The following is a 17765-nucleotide window of genomic DNA, read 5'->3' as shown; positions in this document are numbered from 1 at the left end:
ATAATTGCTTGGCCTAAAATGAAAATATTCAGACATCATTGTTTCATTCAATCCATTGTATATGTCCAACGTTAACATTTAAAAAAAGTTTTAAACAGGAAATTATGCATGTTTGATCTCCCATGGAAAAATTTGGAAAAAAATCTTGCCTCTGCTCGTAATATTTTTTAGGAATTCATGATGGAGAATTCTGTTCCTCATTCTGTTCCCCAAACACATCAATTCATTCAGTTGTGATTTCCAAACTGTCTAAAAGTTTGATTTGTTTCTATGTTTCTGAAGCATGTTTCTGATACCTTAATGTAAAACATAAAGTTTTTTAGGAATTCATGATGGACAATTCTGTTTCTCTCCAATCCACTAAAAACCTATTTAAATTTTGTGCCAATCTACTAATAAATAAGCAGCCAGTTCTAGAATTAGAGTTTTACACTTTTTTCAGGCTTCTCATTTGTAAGAGCAGCTCTTTCATTTTTCTGCAAATAAACCAATAAATTCGCAGCTAGTTCTGGAGTCATGTTTTTAAACTGTTATTTTGTCATGCTTCTCCTTTGTAAGACCAACTATAGGATAATGGAAGTATACGACTTGGGTGATTTCGAATAAAACCCACGACGTTGCATTAGCAGATATGTTGGCTTCATAGCTCAGTGGTTAGAGCACTGGTCTTGTAAACCAGGGGTCGTGAGTTCAATTCTCACTGGGGCCTTTATTGTTTGTGCCTAGAGTATCTAATAAGATAATTTCTTCATCACAGAAAATACTAAGATGTCATTTCCTTTCAGATAATTGCTTGGCCTAAACTGAAAATATTCAGACATCATTGTTTCATTCAATCCATTGTATATGTCCAACGTTAACATTTAAAAAAAGTTTTAAACAGGAAATTATGCATGTTTGATCTCCCATGGAAAAATTTGGAAAAAAATCTTGCCTCTGCTCGTAATATTTTTTAGGAATTCATGATGGAGAATTCTGTTCCTCATTCTGTTCCCCAAACACATCAATTCATTCAGTTGTGATTTCCAAACTGTCTAAAAGTTTGATTTGTTTCTATGTTTCTGAAGCATGTTTCTGATACCTTAATGTAAAACATAAAATTTTTTAGGAATTCATGATGGACAATTCTGTTCCTCATTCTGTTCCCCAAACACATCAATTCATTCAGTTGTGATTTCCAAACTGTCTAAAAGTTTGAATTGTTTCTTTGTTTCTGAAGCATGTTTCTGATACCTTAATGTAAATCATAACGTTTTTTAGGAATTCATGATGGACAATTCTGTTTCTCTCCAATCCACTAAAAACCTATTTAAATTTTGTGCCAATCTACTAATAAATAAGCAGCCAGTTCTAGAATTAGAGTTTTACACTTTTTTCAGGCTTCTCATTTGTAAGAGCAGCTCTTTCATTTTTCTGCAAATAAACCAATAAATTCGCAGCTAGTTCTGGAGTTATGTTTTTAAACTGTTATTTTGTCATGCTTCTCCTTTGTAAGACCAACTATAGGATAATGGAAGTATACGACTTGGGTGATTTCGAATAAAACCCACGACGTTGCATTGGCAGATATGTTGGCTTCATAGCTCAGTGGTTAGAGCACTGGTCTTGTAAACCAGGGGTCGTGAGTTCAATTCTCACTGGGGCCTTTATAGTTTGTGCCTAGAGTATCTAATAAGATAATTTCTTCATCACAGAAAATACTAAGATGTCATTTCCTTTCAGATAATTGCTTGGCCTAAAATGAAAATATTCAGACATCATTGTTTCATTCAATCCATTGTATATGTCCAACGTTAACATTTAAAAAAAGTTTTAAACAGGAAATTATGCATGTTTGATCTCCCATGGAAAAATTTGGAAAAAAATCTTGCCTCTGCTCGTAATATTTTTTAGGAATTCATGATGGAGAATTCTGTTCCTCATTCTGTTCCCCAAACACATCAATTCATTCAGTTGTGATTTCCAAACTGTCTAAAAGTTTGATTTGTTTCTATGTTTCTGAAGCATGTTTCTGATACCTTAATGTAAAACATAAAATTTTTTAGGAATTCATGATGGACAATTCTGTTCCTCATTCTGTTCCCCAAACACATCAATTCATTCAGTTGTGATTTCCAAACTGTCTAAAAGTTTGAATTGTTTCTTTGTTTCTGAAGCATGTTTCTGATACCTTAATGTAAATCATAACGTTTTTTAGGAATTCATGATGGACAATTCTGTTTCTCTCCAATCCACTAAAAACCTATTTAAATTTTGTGCCAATCTACTAATAAATAAGCAGCCAGTTCTAGAATTAGAGTTTTACACTTTTTTCAGGCTTCTCATTTGTAAGAGCAGCTCTTTCATTTTTCTGCAAATAAACCAATAAATTCGCAGCTAGTTCTGGAGTTATGTTTTTAAACTGTTATTTTGTCATGCTTCTCCTTTGTAAGACCAACTATAGGATAATGGAAGTATACGACTTGGGTGATTTCGAATAAAACCCACGACGTTGCATTAGCAGATATGTTGGCTTCATAGCTCAGTGGTTAGAGCACTGGTCTTGTAAACCAGGGGTCGTGAGTTCAATTCTCACTGGGGCCTTTATAGTTTGTGCCTAGAGTATCTAATAAGATAATTTCTTCATCACAGAAAATACTAAGATGTCATTTCCTTTCAGATAATTGCTTGGCCTAAAATGAAAATATTCAGACATCATTGTTTCATTCAATCCATTGTATATGTCCAACGTTAACATTTAAAAAAAGTTTTAAACAGGAAATTATGCATGTTTGATCTCCCATGGAAAAATTTGGAAAAAAATCTTGCCTCTGCTCGTAATATTTTTTAGGAATTCATGATGGAGAATTCTGTTCCTCATTCTGTTCCCCAAACACATCAATTCATTCAGTTGTGATTTCCAAACTGTCTAAAAGTTTGATTTGTTTCTATGTTTCTGAAGCATGTTTCTGATACCTTAATGTAAAACATAAAATTTTTTAGGAATTCATGATGGACAATTCTGTTCCTCATTCTGTTCCCCAAACACATCAATTCATTCAGTTGTGATTTCCAAACTGTCTAAAAGTTTGAATTGTTTCTTTGTTTCTGAAGCATGTTTCTGATACCTTAATGTAAATCATAACGTTTTTTAGGAATTCATGATGGACAATTCTGTTTCTCTCCAATCCACTAAAAACCTATTTAAATTTTGTGCCAATCTACTAATAAATAAGCAGCCAGTTCTAGAATTAGAGTTTTACACTTTTTTCAGGCTTCTCATTTGTAAGAGCAGCTCTTTCATTTTTCTGCAAATAAACCAATAAATTCGCAGCTAGTTCTGGAGTTATGTTTTTAAACTGTTATTTTGTCATGCTTCTCCTTTGTAAGACCAACTATAGGATAATGGAAGTATACGACTTGGGTGATTTCGAATAAAACCCACGACGTTGCATTAGCAGATATGTTGGCTTCATAGCTCAGTGGTTAGAGCACTGGTCTTGTAAACCAGGGGTCGTGAGTTCAATTCTCACTGGGGCCTTTATTGTTTGTGCCTAGAGTATCTAATAAGATAATTTCTTCATCACAGAAAATACTAAGATGTCATTTCCTTTCAGATAATTGCTTGGCCTAAACTGAAAATATTCAGACATCATTGTTTCATTCAATCCATTGTATATGTCCAACGTTAACATTTAAAAAAAGTTTTAAACAGGAAATTATGCATGTTTGATCTCCCATGGAAAAATTTGGAAAAAAATCTTGCCTCTGCTCGTAATATTTTTTAGGAATTCATGATGGAGAATTCTGTTCCTCATTCTGTTCCCCAAACACATCAATTCATTCAGTTGTGATTTCCAAACTGTCTAAAAGTTTGATTTGTTTCTATGTTTCTGAAGCATGTTTCTGATACCTTAATGTAAAACATAAAATTTTTTAGGAATTCATGATGGACAATTCTGTTTCTCTCCAATCCACTAAAAACCTATTTAAATTTTGTGCCAATCTACTAATAAATAAGCAGCCAGTTCTAGAATTAGAGTTTTACACTTTTTTCAGGCTTCTCATTTGTAAGAGCAGCTCTTTCATTTTTCTGCAAATAAACCAATAAATTCGCAGCTAGTTCTGGAGTTATGTTTTTAAACTGTTATTTTGTCATGCTTCTCCTTTGTAAGACCAACTATAGGATAATGGAAGTATACGACTTGGGTGATTTCGAATAAAACCCACGACGTTGCATCAGCAGATATGTTGGCTTCATAGCTCAGTGGTTAGAGCACTGGTCTTGTAAACCAGGGGTCGTGAGTTCAATTCTCACTGGGGCCTTTATTGTTTGTGCCTAGAGTATCTAATAAGATAATTTCTTCATCACAGAAAATACTAAGATGTCATTTCCTTTCAGATAATTGCTTGGCCTAAACTGAAAATATTCAGACATCATTGTTTCATTCAATCCATTGTATATGTCCAACGTTAACATTTAAAAAAAGTTTTAAACAGGAAATTATGCATGTTTGATCTCCCATGGAAAAATTTGGAAAAAAATCTTGCCTCTGCTCGTAATATTTTTTAGGAATTCATGATGGAGAATTCTGTTCCTCATTCTGTTCCCCAAACACATCAATTCATTCAGTTGTGATTTCCAAACTGTCTAAAAGTTTGATTTGTTTCTATGTTTCTGAAGCATGTTTCTGATACCTTAATGTAAAACATAAAATTTTTTAGGAATTCATGATGGACAATTCTGTTCCTCATTCTGTTCCCCAAACACATCAATTCATTCAGTTGTGATTTCCAAACTGTCTAAAAGTTTGAATTGTTTCTTTGTTTCTGAAGCATGTTTCTGATACCTTAATGTAAATCATAAAGTTTTTTAGGAATTCATGATGGACAATTCTGTTTCTCTCCAATCCACTAAAAACCTATTTAAATTTTGTGCCAATCTACTAATAAATAAGCAGCCAGTTCTAGAATTAGAGTTTTACACTTTTTTCAGGCTTCTCATTTGTAAGAGCAGCTCTTTCATTTTTCTGCAAATAAACCAATAAATTCGCAGCTAGTTCTGGAGTTATGTTTTTAAACTGTTATTTTGTCATGCTTCTCCTTTGTAAGACCAACTATAGGATAATGGAAGTATACGACTTGGGTGATTTCGAATAAAACCCACGACGTTGCATTAGCAGATATGTTGGCTTCATAGCTCAGTGGTTAGAGCACTGGTCTTGTAAACCAGGGGTCGTGAGTTCAATTCTCACTGGGGCCTTTATTGTTTGTGCCTAGAGTATCTAATAAGATAATTTCTTCATCACAGAAAATACTAAGATGTCATTTCCTTTCAGATAATTGCTTGGCCTAAACTGAAAATATTCAGACATCATTGTTTCATTCAATCCATTGTATATGTCCAACGTTAACATTTAAAAAAAGTTTTAAACAGGAAATTATGCATGTTTGATCTCCCATGGAAAAATTTGGAAAAAAATCTTGCCTCTGCTCGTAATATTTTTTAGGAATTCATGATGGAGAATTCTGTTCCTCATTCTGTTCCCCAAACACATCAATTCATTCAGTTGTGATTTCCAAACTGTCTAAAAGTTTGATTTGTTTCTATGTTTCTGAAGCATGTTTCTGATACCTTAATGTAAAACATAAAATTTTTTAGGAATTCATGATGGACAATTCTGTTCCTCATTCTGTTCCCCAAACACATCAATTCATTCAGTTGTGATTTCCAAACTGTCTAAAAGTTTGAATTGTTTCTTTGTTTCTGAAGCATGTTTCTGATACCTTAATGTAAATCATAAAGTTTTTTAGGAATTCATGATGGACAATTCTGTTTCTCTCCAATCCACTAAAAACCTATTTAAATTTTGTGCCAATCTACTAATAAATAAGCAGCCAGTTCTAGAATTAGAGTTTTACACTTTTTTCAGGCTTCTCATTTGTAAGAGCAGCTCTTTCATTTTTCTGCAAATAAACCAATAAATTCGCAGCTAGTTCTGGAGTTATGTTTTTAAACTGTTATTTTGTCATGCTTCTCCTTTGTAAGACCAACTATAGGATAATGGAAGTATACGACTTGGGTGATTTCGAATAAAACCCACGACGTTGCATCAGCAGATATGTTGGCTTCATAGCTCAGTGGTTAGAGCACTGGTCTTGTAAACCAGGGGTCGTGAGTTCAATTCTCACTGGGGCCTTTATTGTTTGTGCCTAGAGTATCTAATAAGATAATTTCTTCATCACAGAAAATACTAAGATGTCATTTCCTTTCAGATAATTGCTTGGCCTAAACTGAAAATATTCAGACATCATTGTTTCATTCAATCCATTGTATATGTCCAACGTTAACATTTAAAAAAAGTTTTAAACAGGAAATTATGCATGTTTGATCTCCCATAGAAAAATTTGGAAAAAAATCTTGCCTCTGCTCGTAATATTTTTTAGGAATTCATGATGGAGAATTCTGTTCCTCATTCTGTTCCCCAAACACATCAATTCATTCAGTTGTGATTTCCAAACTGTCTAAAAGTTTGATTTGTTTCTATGTTTCTGAAGCATGTTTCTGATACCTTAATGTAAAACATAACATTTTTTAGGAATTCATGATGGACAATTCTGTTCCTCATTCTGTTCCCCAAACACATCAATTCATTCAGTTGTGATTTCCAAACTGTCTAAAAGTTTGAATTGTTTCTTTGTTTCTGAAGCATGTTTCTGATACCTTAATGTAAATCATAAAGTTTTTTAGGAATTCATGATGGACAATTCTGTTTCTCTCCAATCCACTAAAAACCTATTTAAATTTTGTGCCAATCTACTAATAAATAAGCAGCCAGTTCTAGAATTAGAGTTTTACACTTTTTTCAGGCTTCTCATTTGTAAGAGCAGCTCTTTCATTTTTCTGCAAATAAACCAATAAATTCGCAGCTAGTTCTGGAGTTATGTTTTTAAACTGTTATTTTGTCATGCTTCTCCTTTGTAAGACCAACTATAGGATAATGGAAGTATACGACTTGGGTGATTTCGAATAAAACCCACGACGTTGCATTAGCAGATATGTTGGCTTCATAGCTCAGTGGTTAGAGCACTGGTCTTGTAAACCAGGGGTCGTGAGTTCAATTCTCACTGGGGCCTTTATTGTTTGTGCCTAGAGTATCTAATAAGATAATTTCTTCATCACAGAAAATACTAAGATGTCATTTCCTTTCAGATAATTGCTTGGCCTAAACTGAAAATATTCAGACATCATTGTTTCATTCAATCCATTGTATATGTCCAACGTTAACATTTAAAAAAAGTTTTAAACAGGAAATTATGCATGTTTGATCTCCCATAGAAAAATTTGGAAAAAAATCTTGCCTCTGCTCGTAATATTTTTTAGGAATTCATGATGGAGAATTCTGTTCCTCATTCTGTTCCCCAAACACATCAATTCATTCAGTTGTGATTTCCAAACTGTCTAAAAGTTTGATTTGTTTCTATGTTTCTGAAGCATGTTTCTGATACCTTAATGTAAAACATAACATTTTTTAGGAATTCATGATGGACAATTCTGTTCCTCATTCTGTTCCCCAAACACATCAATTCATTCAGTTGTGATTTCCAAACTGTCTAAAAGTTTGAATTGTTTCTTTGTTTCTGAAGCATGTTTCTGATACCTTAATGTAAATCATAACGTTTTTTAGGAATTCATGATGGACAATTCTGTTTCTCTCCAATCCACTAAAAACCTATTTAAATTTTGTGCCAATCTACTAATAAATAAGCAGCCAGTTCTAGAATTAGAGTTTTACACTTTTTTCAGGCTTCTCATTTGTAAGAGCAGCTCTTTCATTTTTCTGCAAATAAACCAATAAATTCGCAGCTAGTTCTGGAGTTATGTTTTTAAACTGTTATTTTGTCATGCTTCTCCTTTGTAAGACCAACTATAGGATAATGGAAGTATACGACTTGGGTGATTTCGAATAAAACCCACGACGTTGCATCAGCAGATATGTTGGCTTCATAGCTCAGTGGTTAGAGCACTGGTCTTGTAAACCAGGGGTCGTGAGTTCAATTCTCACTGGGGCCTTTATTGTTTGTGCCTAGAGTATCTAATAAGATAATTTCTTCATCACAGAAAATACTAAGATGTCATTTCCTTTCAGATAATTGCTTGGCCTAAACTGAAAATATTCAGACATCATTGTTTCATTCAATCCATTGTATATGTCCAACGTTAACATTTAAAAAAAGTTTTAAACAGGAAATTATGCATGTTTGATCTCCCATGGAAAAATTTGGAAAAAAATCTTGCCTCTGCTCGTAATATTTTTTAGGAATTCATGATGGAGAATTCTGTTCCTCATTCTGTTCCCCAAACACATCAATTCATTCAGTTGTGATTTCCAAACTGTCTAAAAGTTTGATTTGTTTCTATGTTTCTGAAGCATGTTTCTGATACCTTAATGTAAAACATAAAATTTTTTAGGAATTCATGATGGACAATTCTGTTCCTCATTCTGTTCCCCAAACACATCAATTCATTCAGTTGTGATTTCCAAACTGTCTAAAAGTTTGAATTGTTTCTTTGTTTCTGAAGCATGTTTCTGATACCTTAATGTAAATCATAAAGTTTTTTAGGAATTCATGATGGACAATTCTGTTTCTCTCCAATCCACTAAAAACCTATTTAAATTTTGTGCCAATCTACTAATAAATAAGCAGCCAGTTCTAGAATTAGAGTTTTACACTTTTTTCAGGCTTCTCATTTGTAAGAGCAGCTCTTTCATTTTTCTGCAAATAAACCAATAAATTCGCAGCTAGTTCTGGAGTTATGTTTTTAAACTGTTATTTTGTCATGCTTCTCCTTTGTAAGACCAACTATAGGATAATGGAAGTATACGACTTGGGTGATTTCGAATAAAACCCACGACGTTGCATTAGCAGATATGTTGGCTTCATAGCTCAGTGGTTAGAGCACTGGTCTTGTAAACCAGGGGTCGTGAGTTCAATTCTCACAGGGGCCTTTATAGTTTGTGCCTAGAGTATCTAATAAGATAATTTCTTCATCACAGAAAATACTAAGATGTCATTTCCTTTCAGATAATTGCTTGGCCTAAACTGAAAATATTCAGACATCATTGTTTCATTCAATCCATTGTATATGTCCAACGTTAACATTTAAAAAAAGTTTTAAACAGGAAATTATGCATGTTTGATCTCCCATGGAAAAATTTGGAAAAAAATCTTGCCTCTGCTCGTAACATTTTTTAGGAATTCATGATGGAGAATTCTGTTCCTCATTCTGTTCCCCAAACACATCAATTCATTCAGTTGTGATTTCCAAACTGTCTAAAAGTTTGATTTGTTTCTATGTTTCTGAAGCATGTTTCTGATACCTTAATGTAAAACATAAAAATTTTTAGGAATTCATGATGGACAATTCTGTTCCTCATTCTGTTCCCCAAACACATCAATTCATTCAGTTGTTATTTCCAAACTGTCTAAAAGTTTGAATTGTTTCTTTGTTTCTGAAGCATGTTTCTGATACCTTAATGTAAATCATAACGTTTTTTAGGAATTCATGATGGACAATTCTGTTTCTCTCCAATCCACTAAAAACCTATTTCAATTTTGTGCCAATCTACTAATAAATAAGCAGCCAGTTCTAGAATTAGAGTTTTACACTTTTTTCAGGCTTCTCATTTGTAAGAGCAGCTCTTTCATTTTTCTGCAAATAAAACAATAAATTCGCAGCTAGTTCTGGAGTTATGTTTTTAAACTGTTATTTTGTCATGCTTCTCCTTTGTAAGACCAACTATAGGATAATGGAAGTATACGACTTGGGTGATTTCGAATAAAACCCACGACGTTGCATTAGCAAATATGTTGGCTTCATAGCTCAGTGGTTAGAGCACTGGTCTTGTAAACCAGGCGTCGTGAGTTCAATTCTCACTGGGGCCTTTATTGTTTGTGCCTAGAGTATCTAATAAGATAATTTCTTCATCACAGAAAATACTAAGATGTCATTTCCTTTCAGATAATTGCTTGGCCTAAACTGAAAATATTCAGACATCATTGTTTCATTCAATCCATTGTATATGTCCAACGTTAACATTTAAAAAAAGTTTTAAACAGGAAATTATGCATGTTTGATCTCCCATGGAAAAATTTGGAAAAAAATCTTGCCTCTGCTCGTAATATTTTTTAGGAATTCATGATGGAGAATTCTGTTCCTCATTCTGTTCCCCAAACACATCAATTCATTCAGTTGTGATTTCCAAACTGTCTAAAAGTTTGATTTGTTTCTATGTTTCTGAAGCATGTTTCTGATACCTTAATGTAAAACATAAAATTTTTTAGGAATTCATGATGGACAATTCTGTTCCTCATTCTGTTCCCCAAACACATCAATTCATTCAGTTGTGATTTCCAAACTGTCTAAAAGTTTGAATTGTTTCTTTGTTTCTGAAGCATGTTTCTGATACCTTAATGTAAATCATAACGTTTTTTAGGAATTCATGATGGACAATTCTGTTTCTCTCCAATCCACTTAAAACCTATTTCAATTTTGTGCCAATCTACTAATAAATAAGCAGCCAGTTCTAGAATTAGAGTTTTACACTTTTTTCAGGCTTCTCATTTGTAAGAGCAGCTCTTTCATTTTTCTGCAAATAAACCAATAAATTCGCAGCTAGTTCTGGAGTTATGTTTTTAAACTGTTATTTTGTCATGCTTCTCCTTTGTAAGACCAACTATAGGATAATGGAAGTATACGACTTGGGTGATTTCGAATAAAACCCACGACGTTGCATTAGCAGACATGTTGGCTTCATAGCTCAGTGGTTAGAGCACTGGTCTTGTAAACCAGGGGTCGTGAGTTCAATTCTCACTGGGGCCTTTATTGTTTGTGCCTAGAGTATCTAATAAGATAATTTCTTCATCACAGAAAATACTAAGATGTCATTTCCTTTCAGATAATTGCTTGGCCTAAACTGAAAATATTCAGACATCATTGTTTCATTCAATCCATTGTATATGTCCAACGTTAACATTTAAAAAAAGTTTTAAACAGGAAATTATGCATGTTTGATCTCCCATGGAAAAATTTGGAAAAAAATCTTGCCTCTGCTCGTAATATTTTTTAGGAATTCATGATGGAGAATTCTGTTCCTCATTCTGTTCCCCAAACACATCAATTCATTCAGTTGTGATTTCCAAACTGTCTAAAAGTTTGATTTGTTTCTATGTTTCTGAAGCATGTTTCTGATACCTTAATGTAAAACATAAAATTTTTTAGGAATTCATGATGGACAATTCTGTTCCTCATTCTGTTCCCCAAACACATCAATTCATTCAGTTGTGATTTCCAAACTGTCTAAAAGTTTGAATTGTTTCTTTGTTTCTGAAGCATGTTTCTGATACCTTAATGTAAATCATAACGTTTTTTAGGAATTCATGATGGACAATTCTGTTTCTCTCCAATCCACTAAAAACCTATTTAAATTTTGTGCCAATCTACTAATAAATAAGCAGCCAGTTCTAGAATTAGAGTTTTACACTTTTTTCAGGCTTCTCATTTGTAAGAGCAGCTCTTTCATTTTTCTGCAAATAAACCAATAAATTCGCAGCTAGTTCTGGAGTTATGTTTTTAAACTGTTATTTTGTCATGCTTCTCCTTTGTAAGACCAACTATAGGATAATGGAAGTTTACGACTTGGGTGATTTCGAATAAAACCCACGACGTTGCATTAGCAGATATGTTGGCTTCATAGCTCAGTGGTTAGAGCACTGGTCTTGTAAACCAGGGGTCGTGAGTTCAATTCTCACTGGGGCCTTTATTGTTTGTGCCTAGAGTATCTAATAAGATAATTTCTTCATCACAGAAAATACTAAGATGTCATTTCCTTTCAGATAATTGCTTGGCCTAAACTGAAAATATTCAGACATCATTGTTTCATTCAATCCATTGTATATGTCCAACGTTAACATTTAAAAAAAGTTTTAAACAGGAAATTATGCATGTTTGATCTCCCATGGAAAAATTTGGAAAAAAATCTTGCCTCTGCTCGTAATATTTTTTAGGAATTCATGATGGAGAATTCTGTTCCTCATTCTGTTCCCCAAACACATCAATTCATTCAGTTGTGATTTCCAAACTGTCTAAAAGTTTGATTTGTTTCTATGTTTCTGAAGCATGTTTCTGATACCTTAATGTAAAACATAAAATTTTTTAGGAATTCATGATGGACAATTCTGTTCCTCATTCTGTTCCCCAAACACATCAATTCATTCAGTTGTGATTTCCAAACTGTCTAAAAGTTTGAATTGTTTCTTTGTTTCTGAAGCATGTTTCTGATACCTTAATGTAAATCATAACGTTTTTTAGGAATTCATGATGGACAATTCTGTTTCTCTCCAATCCACTAAAAACCTATTTAAATTTTGTGCCAATCTACTAATAAATAAGCAGCCAGTTCTAGAATTAGAGTTTTACACTTTTTTCAGGCTTCTCATTTGTAAGAGCAGCTCTTTCATTTTTCTGCAAATAAACCAATAAATTCGCAGCTAGTTCTGGAGTTATGTTTTTAAACTGTTATTTTGTCATGCTTCTCCTTTGTAAGACCAACTATAGGATAATGGAAGTTTACGACTTGGGTGATTTCGAATAAAACCCACGACGTTGCATTAGCAGATATGTTGGCTTCATAGCTCAGTGGTTAGAGCACTGGTCTTGTAAACCAGGGGTCGTGAGTTCAATTCTCACTGGGGCCTTTATTGTTTGTGCCTAGAGTATCTAATAAGATAATTTCTTCATCACAGAAAATACTAAGATGTCATTTCCTTTCAGATAATTGCTTGGCCTAAACTGAAAATATTCAGACATCATTGTTTCATTCAATCCATTGTATATGTCCAACGTTAACATTTAAAAAAAGTTTTAAACAGGAAATTATGCATGTTTGATCTCCCATGGAAAAATTTGGAAAAAAATCTTGCCTCTGCTCGTAATATTTTTTAGGAATTCATGATGGAGAATTCTGTTCCTCATTCTGTTCCCCAAACAAATCAATTCATTCAGTTGTGATTTCCAAACTGTCTAAAAGTTTGATTTGTTTCTATGTTTCTGAAGCATGTTTCTGATACCTTAATGTAAAACATAAAATTTTTTAGGAAATCATGATGGACAATTCTGTTCCTCATTCTGTTCCCCAAACACATCAATTCATTCAGTTGTGATTTCCAAACTGTCTAAAAGTTTGAATTGTTTCTTTGTTTCTGAAGCATGTTTCTGATACCTTAATGTAAATCATAACGTTTTTTAGGAATTCATGATGGACAATTCTGTTTCTCTCCAATCCACTAAAAACCTATTTAAATTTTGTGCCAATCTACTAATAAATAAGCAGCCAGTTCTAGAATTAGAGTTTTACACTTTTTTCAGGCTTCTCATTTGTAAGAGCAGCTCTTTCATTTTTCTGCAAATAAACCAATAAATTCGCAGCTAGTTCTGGAGTTATGTTTTTAAACTGTTATTTTGTCATGCTTCTCCTTTGTAAGACCAACTATAGGATAATGGAAGTATACGACTTGGGTGATTTCGAATAAAACCCACGACGTTGCATTAGCAGATATGTTGGCTTCATAGCTCAGTGGTTAGAGCACTGGTCTTGTAAACCAGGGGTCGTGAGTTCAATTCTCACTGGGGCCTTTATTGTTTGTGCCTAGAGTATCTAATAAGATAATTTCTTCATCACAGAAAATACTAAGATGTCATTTCCTTTCAGATAATTGCTTGGCCTAAACTGAAAATATTCAGACATCATTGTTTCATTCAATCCATTGTATATGTCCAACGTTAACATTTAAAAAAAGTTTTAAACAGGAAATTATGCATGTTTGATCTCCCATGGAAAAATTTGGAAAAAAATCTTGCCTCTGCTCGTAATATTTTTTAGGAATTCATGATGGAGAATTCTGTTCCTCATTCTGTTCCCCAAACACATCAATTCATTCAGTTGTGATTTCCAAACTGTCTAAAAGTTTGATTTGTTTCTATGTTTCTGAAGCATGTTTCTGATACCTTAATGTAAAACATAAAATTTTTTAGGAATTCATGATGGACAATTCTGTTCCTCATTCTGTTCCCCAAACACATCAATTCATTCAGTTGTGATTTCCAAACTGTCTAAAAGTTTGAATTGTTTCTTTGTTTCTGAAGCATGTTTCTGATACCTTAATGTAAATCATAACGTTTTTTAGGAATTCATGATGGACAATTCTGTTTCTCTCCAATCCACTAAAAACCTATTTCAATTTTGTGCCAATCTACTAATAAATAAGCAGCCAGTTCTAGAATTAGAGTTTTACACTTTTTTCAGGCTTCTCATTTGTAAGAGCAGCTCTTTCATTTTTCTGCAAATAAACCAATAAATTCGCAGCTAGTTCTGGAGTTATGTTTTTAAACTGTTATTTTGTCATGCTTCTCCTTTGTAAGACCAACTATAGGATAATGGAAGTATACGACTTGGGTGATTTCGAATAAAACCCACGACGTTGCATTAGCAGATATGTTGGCTTCATAGCTCAGTGGTTAGAGCACTGGTCTTGTAAACCAGGGGTTGTGAGTTCAATTCTCACTGGGGCCTTTATTGTTTGTGCCTAGAGTATCTAATAAGATAATTTCTTCATCACAGAAAATACTAAGATGTCATTTCCTTTCAGATAATTGCTTGGCCTAAACTGAAAATATTCAGACATCATTGTTTCATTCAATCCATTGTATATGTCCAACGTTAACATTTAAAAAAAGTTTTAAACAGGAAATTATGCATGTTTGATCTCCCATGGAAAAATTTGGAAAAAAATCTTGCCTCTGCTCGTAATATTTTTTAGGAATTCATGATGGAGAATTCTGTTCCTCATTCTGTTCCCCAAACACATCAATTCATTCAGTTGTGATTTCCAAACTGTCTAAAAGTTTGATTTGTTTCTATGTTTCTGAAGCATGTTTCTGATACCTTAATGTAAAACATAAAATTTTTTAGGAATTCATGATGGACAATTCTGTTCCTCATTCTGTTCCCCAAACACATCAATTCATTCAGTTGTGATTTCCAAACTGTCTAAAAGTTTGAATTGTTTCTTTGTTTCTGAAGCATGTTTCTGATACCTTAATGTAAATCATAACGTTTTTTAGGAATTCATGATGGACAATTCTGTTTCTCTCCAATCCACTAAAAACCTATTTAAATTTTGTGCCAATCTACTAATAAATAAGCAGCCAGTTCTAGAATTAGAGTTTTACACTTTTTTCAGGCTTCTCATTTGTAAGAGCAGCTCTTTCATTTTTCTGCAAATAAACCAATAAATTCGCAGCTAGTTCTGGAGTTATGTTTTTAAACTGTTATTTTGTCATGCTTCTCCTTTGTAAGACCAACTATAGGATAATGGAAGTTTACGACTTGGGTGATTTCGAATAAAACCCACGACGTTGCATTAGCAGATATGTTGGCTTCATAGCTCAGTGGTTAGAGCACTGGTCTTGTAAACCAGGGGTCGTGAGTTCAATTCTCACTGGGGCCTTTATTGTTTGTGCCTAGAGTATCTAATAAGATAATTTCTTCATCACAGAAAATACTAAGATGTCATTTCCTTTCAGATAATTGCTTGGCCTAAACTGAAAATATTCAGACATCATTGTTTCATTCAATCCATTGTATATGTCCAACGTTAACATTTAAAAAAAGTTTTAAACAGGAAATTATGCATGTTTGATCTCCCATGGAAAAATTTGGAAAAAAATCTTGCCTCTGCTCGTAATATTTTTTAGGAATTCATGATGGAGAATTCTGTTCCTCATTCTGTTCCCCAAACACATCAATTCATTCAGTTGTGATTTCCAAACTGTCTAAAAGTTTGATTTGTTTCTATGTTTCTGAAGCATGTTTCTGATACCTTAATGTAAAACATAAAATTTTTTAGGAATTCATGATGGACAATTCTGTTCCTCATTCTGTTCCCCAAACACATCAATTCATTCAGTTGTGATTTCCAAACTGTCTAAAAGTTTGAATTGTTTCTTTGTTTCTGAAGCATGTTTCTGATACCTTAATGTAAATCATAACGTTTTTTAGGAATTCATGATGGACAATTCTGTTTCTCTCCAATCCACTAAAAACCTATTTCAATTTTGTGCCAATCTACTAATAAATAAGCAGCCAGTTCTAGAATTAGAGTTTTACACTTTTTTCAGGCTTCTCATTTGTAAGAGCAGCTCTTTCATTTTTCTGCAAATAAACCAATAAATTCGCAGCTAGTTCTGGAGTTATGTTTTTAAACTGTTATTTTGTCATGCTTCTCCTTTGTAAGACCAACTATAGGATAATGGAAGTATACGACTTGGGTGATTTCGAATAAAACCCACGACGTTGCATTAGCAGATATGTTGGCTTCATAGCTCAGTGGTTAGAGCACTGGTCTTGTAAACCAGGGGTTGTGAGTTCAATTCTCACTGGGGCCTTTATTGTTTGTGCCTAGAGTATCTAATAAGATAATTTCTTCATCACAGAAAATACTAAGATGTCATTTCCTTTCAGATAATTGCTTGGCCTAAACTGAAAATATTCAGACATCATTGTTTCATTCAATCCATTGTATATGTCCAACGTTAACATTTAAAAAAAGTTTTAAACAGGAAATTATGCATGTTTGATCTCCCATGGAAAAATTTGGAAAAAAATCTTGCCTCTGCTCGTAATATTTTTTAGGAATTCATGATGGAGAATTCTGTTCCTCATTCTGTTCCCCAAACACATCAATTCATTCAGTTGTGATTTCCAAACTGTCTAAAAGTTTGATTTGTTTCTATGTTTCTGAAGCATGTTTCTGATACCTTAATGTAAAACATAAAATTTTTTAGGAATTCATGATGGACAATTCTGTTCCTCATTCTGTTCCCCAAACACATCAATTCATTCAGTTGTGATTTCCAAACTGTCTAAAAGTTTGAATTGTTTCTTTGTTTCTGAAGCATGTTTCTGATACCTTAATGTAAATCATAACGTTTTTTAGGAATTCATGATGGACAATTCTGTTTCTCTCCAATCCACTAAAAACCTATTTAAATTTTGTGCCAATCTACTAATAAATAAGCAGCCAGTTCTAGAATTAGAGTTTTACACTTTTTTCAGGCTTCTCATTTGTAAGAGCAGCTCTTTCATTTTTCTGCAAATAAACCAATAAATTCGCAGCTAGTTCTGGAGTCATGTTTTTAAACTGTTATTTTGTCATGCTTCTCCTTTGTAAGACCAACTATAGGATAATGGAAGTATACGACTTGGGTGATTTCGAATAAAACCCACGACGTTGCATTAGCAGATATGTTGGCTTCATAGCTCAGTGGTTAGAGCACTGGTCTTGTAAACCAGGGGTCGTGAGTTCAATTCTCACTGGGGCCTTTATTGTTTGTGCCTAGAGTATCTAATAAGATAATTTCTTCATCACAGAAAATACTAAGATGTCATTTCCTTTCAGATAATTGCTTGGCCTAAACTGAAAATATTCAGACATCATTGTTTCATTCAATCCATTGTATATGTCCAACGTTAACATTTAAAAAAAGTTTTAAACAGGAAATTATGCATGTTTGATCTCCCATGGAAAAATTTGGAAAAAAATCTTGCCTCTGCTCGTAATATTTTTTAGGAATTCATGATGGAGAATTCTGTTCCTCATTCTGTTCCCCAAACACATCAATTCATTCAGTTGTGATTTCCAAACTGTCTAAAAGTTTGATTTGT

General features: G+C 33.3%; 19 non-coding genes across 19 annotated transcripts; all 19 read left to right on the top strand.

Moving 5' to 3' along the window:
* Nucleotides 1–636: 636 nt before the first annotated feature.
* On the top strand, nt 637–709 carry TRNAT-UGU (transfer RNA threonine (anticodon UGU)). The gene has a single exon. It is a non-coding gene; the product is annotated as a tRNA-Thr (tRNA).
* An 864-nt stretch (nt 710–1573) lies between these two features.
* TRNAT-UGU (transfer RNA threonine (anticodon UGU)) lies at nt 1574–1646 on the top strand. Its single transcript has one exon. It is a non-coding gene; the product is annotated as a tRNA-Thr (tRNA).
* Nucleotides 1647–2510: 864 nt separating this feature from the next.
* Nucleotides 2511–2583, top strand: TRNAT-UGU (transfer RNA threonine (anticodon UGU)). The gene has a single exon. It is a non-coding gene; the product is annotated as a tRNA-Thr (tRNA).
* Nucleotides 2584–3447: 864 nt separating this feature from the next.
* Nucleotides 3448–3520, top strand: TRNAT-UGU (transfer RNA threonine (anticodon UGU)). The gene has a single exon. It is a non-coding gene; the product is annotated as a tRNA-Thr (tRNA).
* A 712-nt stretch (nt 3521–4232) lies between these two features.
* TRNAT-UGU (transfer RNA threonine (anticodon UGU)) lies at nt 4233–4305 on the top strand. The gene has a single exon. It is a non-coding gene; the product is annotated as a tRNA-Thr (tRNA).
* Nucleotides 4306–5169: 864 nt separating this feature from the next.
* On the top strand, nt 5170–5242 carry TRNAT-UGU (transfer RNA threonine (anticodon UGU)). Its single transcript has one exon. It is a non-coding gene; the product is annotated as a tRNA-Thr (tRNA).
* An 864-nt stretch (nt 5243–6106) lies between these two features.
* Nucleotides 6107–6179, top strand: TRNAT-UGU (transfer RNA threonine (anticodon UGU)). Its single transcript has one exon. It is a non-coding gene; the product is annotated as a tRNA-Thr (tRNA).
* Nucleotides 6180–7043: 864 nt separating this feature from the next.
* On the top strand, nt 7044–7116 carry TRNAT-UGU (transfer RNA threonine (anticodon UGU)). The gene has a single exon. It is a non-coding gene; the product is annotated as a tRNA-Thr (tRNA).
* An 864-nt stretch (nt 7117–7980) lies between these two features.
* Nucleotides 7981–8053, top strand: TRNAT-UGU (transfer RNA threonine (anticodon UGU)). The gene has a single exon. It is a non-coding gene; the product is annotated as a tRNA-Thr (tRNA).
* Nucleotides 8054–8917: 864 nt separating this feature from the next.
* On the top strand, nt 8918–8990 carry TRNAT-UGU (transfer RNA threonine (anticodon UGU)). Its single transcript has one exon. It is a non-coding gene; the product is annotated as a tRNA-Thr (tRNA).
* Nucleotides 8991–9854: 864 nt separating this feature from the next.
* On the top strand, nt 9855–9927 carry TRNAT-UGU (transfer RNA threonine (anticodon UGU)). Its single transcript has one exon. It is a non-coding gene; the product is annotated as a tRNA-Thr (tRNA).
* Nucleotides 9928–10791: 864 nt separating this feature from the next.
* TRNAT-UGU (transfer RNA threonine (anticodon UGU)) lies at nt 10792–10864 on the top strand. Its single transcript has one exon. It is a non-coding gene; the product is annotated as a tRNA-Thr (tRNA).
* Nucleotides 10865–11728: 864 nt separating this feature from the next.
* Nucleotides 11729–11801, top strand: TRNAT-UGU (transfer RNA threonine (anticodon UGU)). Its single transcript has one exon. It is a non-coding gene; the product is annotated as a tRNA-Thr (tRNA).
* An 864-nt stretch (nt 11802–12665) lies between these two features.
* TRNAT-UGU (transfer RNA threonine (anticodon UGU)) lies at nt 12666–12738 on the top strand. The gene has a single exon. It is a non-coding gene; the product is annotated as a tRNA-Thr (tRNA).
* An 864-nt stretch (nt 12739–13602) lies between these two features.
* TRNAT-UGU (transfer RNA threonine (anticodon UGU)) lies at nt 13603–13675 on the top strand. Its single transcript has one exon. It is a non-coding gene; the product is annotated as a tRNA-Thr (tRNA).
* An 864-nt stretch (nt 13676–14539) lies between these two features.
* TRNAT-UGU (transfer RNA threonine (anticodon UGU)) lies at nt 14540–14612 on the top strand. The gene has a single exon. It is a non-coding gene; the product is annotated as a tRNA-Thr (tRNA).
* An 864-nt stretch (nt 14613–15476) lies between these two features.
* Nucleotides 15477–15549, top strand: TRNAT-UGU (transfer RNA threonine (anticodon UGU)). Its single transcript has one exon. It is a non-coding gene; the product is annotated as a tRNA-Thr (tRNA).
* An 864-nt stretch (nt 15550–16413) lies between these two features.
* TRNAT-UGU (transfer RNA threonine (anticodon UGU)) lies at nt 16414–16486 on the top strand. Its single transcript has one exon. It is a non-coding gene; the product is annotated as a tRNA-Thr (tRNA).
* An 864-nt stretch (nt 16487–17350) lies between these two features.
* On the top strand, nt 17351–17423 carry TRNAT-UGU (transfer RNA threonine (anticodon UGU)). The gene has a single exon. It is a non-coding gene; the product is annotated as a tRNA-Thr (tRNA).
* Nucleotides 17424–17765: the final 342 nt, after the last annotated feature.

This window comes from Rhinoderma darwinii, unplaced genomic scaffold (assembly GCF_050947455.1).
Source record: "Rhinoderma darwinii isolate aRhiDar2 unplaced genomic scaffold, aRhiDar2.hap1 Scaffold_759, whole genome shotgun sequence".
Lineage (NCBI taxonomy): Eukaryota > Metazoa > Chordata > Amphibia > Anura > Rhinodermatidae > Rhinoderma > Rhinoderma darwinii.
Note: the sequence above shows the minus strand (reverse complement) of the source record. Positions and strands in the feature narration are given on the sequence as shown.